This window comes from Seriola lalandi, unplaced genomic scaffold (genome assembly GCF_002814215.2).
Source record: "Seriola lalandi dorsalis isolate HSWRI2012SDOR001 ecotype SW California unplaced genomic scaffold, Sedor1 jcf7180002054973, whole genome shotgun sequence".
Taxonomy (NCBI): domain Eukaryota; kingdom Metazoa; phylum Chordata; class Actinopteri; order Carangiformes; family Carangidae; genus Seriola; species Seriola lalandi.
In genome coordinates, this window is record NW_019525523.1 from 1,899,430 (window position 1) to 1,904,869 (window position 5,440).

The 5,440-nt window shown below is 36.2% G+C and overlaps 1 long non-coding RNA gene across 2 annotated transcripts; it reads right to left on the reverse strand.

Annotated features, from left to right (window-relative positions):
• Positions 1-404: 404 nt before the first annotated feature.
• LOC111646618 (uncharacterized) lies at positions 405-4,085 on the reverse strand. Of its 2 annotated transcripts, none has more exons than XR_002759968.2 (4): positions 3,866-4,085; positions 2,968-3,062; positions 2,761-2,814; positions 405-1,670 (listed from the first exon to the last, which is right to left on the reverse strand). It is a non-coding gene; the product is annotated as an uncharacterized LOC111646618 (long non-coding RNA). The 2 variants fall into 2 exon arrangements; XR_002759969.2 differs by having other exon boundaries at positions 2,963-3,062.
• Positions 4,086-5,440: the final 1,355 nt, after the last annotated feature.

Genomic DNA, 5,440 nt, shown 5'->3' on the forward strand with positions numbered 1-5,440 from the left:
CAACTCTGCATTTTTATCTTGTGTCAATTTTGGATATTTATTGTTGATTATTTTTCTGTTTAAAATCAGTATTGTATACAGGGATGTTCATTTGTATATTGTTTGTGCCAATTCTCAAAGCTCCATGTCAGAAAGGATAACAGTATGTGTGCTGGGACAATGGTATCTAACATGGTCATGTATCAGAAATAAAGCTACTTATAAAGGAAATGAACTGTGTCATTTCCTGTTGTGTAGTTGAGCTCAGGAGGCTCTTGGTTTAGTTCATTGGTGGATTTTACTCTTGCTGCAGTTGCACTACCAAGCCTTTCTCTTGTTTATGTTCACACTTGAACAACACACGCTTTGATGATTTAACCACAAGCAGACTTTCTTTATGATCAGCAAAGAAAGCACACAGAGCCTTTAGGTAATTATTTTTATTGCCGGACAGATGAGACAACACAGATCCAGAAAAATTGATATGAAGAAAGACATACTGGTGGTGGTGTAGTGTCTTAAAGGTGGCACTTACTGAGTAGATCTTTTTACTTCAGAAACATATGCTTAAGGTGTAATGGGCTACTGGACCCCAACAACTCTTGAAAACTTAGAAAATATTTTATATTTAATTCTGCAGTTTTTCGTTTGTGTATAAGCACCATTGCATTGTAGTTTACCACTCTAGTCCATCTTTCCAACAACTTTTTCCGAATGTTATCCTGGTGTTTCATTGGAAACATTAGAGTTGCAATTTCTTTTTTTAAATGCTGTAGATGTTCATCATATGTACGTGACGATTTTTCTGCCTCAGTCTGCAGGTGATTGAGACTAGATTTAATTACATCCTGTAATGTTTTTTGGTCTTTTACTTCAGCATCTGCGATTATGGAGAAAACATCATCTTTATATTGACCTTCAAAATATTTACTAAAATATATTTTAGTAATTTTAGTCTTTAATTTAAAGGGGACATTATTGATTTTATTTATATTAATAATAGTATTGGATTGATCTACTGAACCATTGATCTTGATTATTCCATACTTGAGACTTGCCCAGTACTTTGCAAATACCACAGTAGTAGAAATGCCATATTGTTTCCAGTCATACGCTTTGCCCAGAAGTTTGAGCATGCAGCACTCCCTTTTGTCGAACCTCTTTAGACATGGACTGTTGTAAGAGAAGATAACAATATTCTTTACTATTTTAATATAGATTTTTTTTTTTTTTTTCGATGAAGAAAAACCTCAATTTGATCAATTAGAAGTTCCTCGGTGTGTTTTGTATATTTCAGTCCTGTGTTGTTTTTGTGGTCTGGTTTCACAACGTTAAAGATTTTGATATCATCTTTCATATGGACAATAGCAAATGCAAACTGGCTTATTTGGTCTTGTTCTTGAATGAGATGTTTTTCAATTGCCATATGTTCTATCTTGAAAGGCTGTTCCTCTAATTCATTTTGAAGTTCAACTTCATCGCAATTCAACTTTTGTTTTATCAAATCTCCGTTCAATGGGGACATATTTACCAAATGTTCAGTATTGGGATCAGCCACAGAATTCGGAATATTAACTATCTTCACTATAAAATCCCAAACTTTTTTGAATATGATCAAAAATTCAGGCCATAACTTCAATTTCTTCAACCAATTGAAAAAACGTTTTCTCGCGTAGATCTTCCGTCTCCCCCTGAAAGAGAAAAAAAGATTCAAGGATGGATGAACTTTTTTCCAAATCTGTTTTAAATACCCACATGTACATTGAAGTAGCTGTTGGTTGCTTTAATCTTTCCTGTATTTATTGCAGGCCTTCCTAAAGGTCTCACAAATGACCTCTTTTTGTTTTCTTTCTAAAATCTTTGTGTTCCTATCCTCCTGCCATCCTGCGATATGGCAGAAGGATAGGAACACAAAGATGGAGTTTTGTATGAAAAGGGAAAGCACCCATGGAGTGCCCAAACTAATGGATTTGAGATGTCTCCTGCAACTGAATTAACAATAAGCCAAACACATTTTTAGTGGAGGAAGACTACAGATAAAAATCTAAACATTACAAATACAGAAACAGTGTAACATTTACTTAACCATTTTTATCTGCATCACATGTTCATAACAGTTTGTTCATCATCAGGGAAAAGAGCGAAAATACTGTTAATGATAATTTATGCACTTATTTACAATATATCCTTAGCCCGATTTTAATAAATGGAAATTGGTTCTAGTGTCTAGTCTTTTTTATTCTAGTCATGGTTTTGATGATGTTGCTCATAATTAAAAACTCTTTCACATGAACGTGTTCATAGCCGGATACTAAAACCCAGGGTTAACTGAGCCAGTTGATATTAGCTTCGTAGTGCAGCTTATCCGGGACGGACAATGTTAGGTTTAGTTAAGACAGATAGCGAAAACATATAGGGTATGTTCAGGTTTTTGTTGGTCAATCGCGCAATCGCTTTTCCGCTGCCTCAAGATCGCAATGCTCCAACAATGCACCTGACCACACCTCACTTTAAGATCAACACAACAAGTGTATTTGCTATTTAACCAATGTGGGCACAGTACAGGAAAATAACAACTGCATCGGTCTGAAACTAGCAAAGACGCTGGCATTGCGCTTTGTGTTGGGGGTAATTTAGGGCACCGTGTGTCCCTCATGAAACTGTAACATCTTCTCTATTCAATATATCTCACTCGAAACGAAGAAGAAAAAATTTAGACACTACATGTCTATGTGTGTGTTGTATCATCCAAATGTTTCAGATTTTCGGTTTAATACTTACATTGTCAGTCTCCGTCCATTGTTGAGGCAGGCATCACGGAACACTTCTTTAAATCTGAAGAACATGACAAGAACAATAAGTTGTCAAACATTAAGTTGTGCTGGCATGTTTATATAAATATCATATTTTACAGTACATGTTAGTAATAGCTTGAATTAAGTCTTAACTAGATGGAATAAAAACGGCATTTAATTTCTTGTACCATACATTTCAGGCGATAGATCCCATAGCAACTTGTTATTTGTTGATGACATCTCTCCTCTATCAAGTTTTTTCGAATCATGTTGTCTTCCTCTGTCCGGCTTTGTGAGAAAAAAAATCACAAAAAATCATATAATCATGTAGTGCACATATGAACTGAGTCTAAATTATGTGGTTAGAAGAAGCCTAAAGTGTTGTACATCGTTAAAGATCTCATAATTTGGTTTATAATCATCTCATAAAATTATTCAAATATTAATATAATGACTCAGTATCTCAGTGTCAGTTTGTGCTATTACCTCCAGGCGTTACTGAGATATCACAAGGCCAAAACCGTGTTTTGTGAGGTCCCTGAACTGATTTGATTTTGGTGGTCAAAGGTCAAAGGTCAACATTTTGGCTTTGTGAACGCGATATCTCAATAACGCCTTGAGGGAATATCTTCAAATTTGTCACAAATATCAATGTGGACTCAAGAATGAACTGACTAGATTTTGATAGTCAAAGCTCAAAGGTCAAAAGTACTATGACCTCACAAAACATGTTTTGTCATACACTAATTTCTGACACAATTTAACTCAAATGTCATTAAGGATAGAACCGACAACATTTTATATCCAAATGGTCAAAGGTCAACTTCACTATGACATCATGATATTCTGCAAAAACACCTCTTCACATTATTCACTGATGTAACTGAGGAAGGGGAGATAGTGACCATATTTCCTGCAACTTGGCTGGTTGGCGGAGGCATATAACCGCAAGGTAGAAATTCTACTTTTAAACTTCGCTTGATGCTTATCATACCAGGATTTAACAGTTTCACACATTAATGCAAGGCTAAATACAAAACATACGTTTTGAAAAACAAGTAGAGAAGTAGTTCCAAATTGTCATGACTTACCGGTTCTGGCGTGCGGCAGTGACCCTCCCCAGCAGGGGTAGGCAAAGATAGTTTTCTACAGAACTGTGGAAGAAGATGTTTTCGTGATATTTTGTAAAAAATCTTACCGGCTGATAACATTTTTATTCTGTTGATGCCTACCCCTGCTTGGGCAAGTCGTTTTTTAATTCTAGTTCTTGTCCTTCTTTTCCTTTGAGTTTTGAACCTTCTTGAATCTTTAAAAAACATAATTTTTTGGCTGGTAGGGTTAGTGTGCACTCTATATATATTGCTCCATTGGCCAATCATTTTGGACAATCTGTTGTCTCCATGCCAAGTTTTGTTACGTTTTCAGGCTAGAATGCTGGTTGTGAAGGGTGGGGCAAACAAATTTTGAATTGCTCAATAGCTAATGAGGAATCTAAATGCTTTCTGTGGATTGCGAATTGATAACAAATATTACCTGGTTGTAGATTAAAAAGTAGACTTGGTAATCGTGTTACACTGTATGTGGCTGTTACTTTTCTTCATAAATTCTCTCTGATTACTGTGTTCTTTGATTGTTTGTTAGGTCTTTTAGTTTCTCTTTTATTCACATTCCAAAAGTGCCATTGTATCTGTTACTTGTCAACCTGTCAAATAGACACACCCATCATCCAGAAGAACTTCGCAATGATGAGTCATTATCATGTGATTTCCTTGAAATCCTTTGTGCTGCGCTTCTTGTAAAGACATTTGCCTCTCAACCAAAAGGCTTCTTTAGTTCTTTAGTTGTGACTGACTGACCCTTGTTAAACACTCAGTGGTGTTTAACAGTGGTTGTTAGTGCTTAGTCTATGCTGTGGTACTGCTGCACCCCAACAATGTGTAGAACAAAAGACAAATTTCTTTGCTTTCCTGTTCCTGCTTGTCTTTCCATCTGTTCCTTTGTTCTCTCTGTGTATTCCTTGTTTGTTGTGCCTCCATGATGGTTACAGTCAGGGCTAGAGGCATTATATTTTCTGGTTGTCCATCCGTCTCTCTGTCGGTCCGTACCTACGTCTGTCCCATTCTTGTAAATACAATATCTCAATAACACCTTGATAGGATGGCAGAAACATTCATTAGGACTAAAGGATGAACTGGTTAGGTCACAGTGACGTCACAAAACGTGGTTTTTGCCCTGTGAACAAGATTTATCTGCAGCACCTTGAGGGAATTTCTTCAAATTTGGTGCAAACATTCACCTGGATTCAAGGACAAACAGATTAGATTTTGGTGCTTTAGGGGCGAAAGTAAAGGTCATGGCGCAGAGATCTTCGTCTTCAACTGTACATACAGCTTCCCCCATCAGCACTGATTCTGTTGTCAACTCACATTGAGTTTTGGAGCAGTTTATCCAGATTTTAAAAACATGAGGAAAGAATCTGGAGAAGTGAGCATTAAAAGAGCAAAACACAGTTAAAATTTTTTAATTAAACAACTGGATGATTTTCTAAACTATAACGGGACAATGGTGGAACCTATTTTAATTCATACATAACAACAGTTTATGTTTGAAAAGGGAAAAGAAAATCGTCCCTTGTATGTTTCAGCTTTTGTACAAAGCCCAGAAAT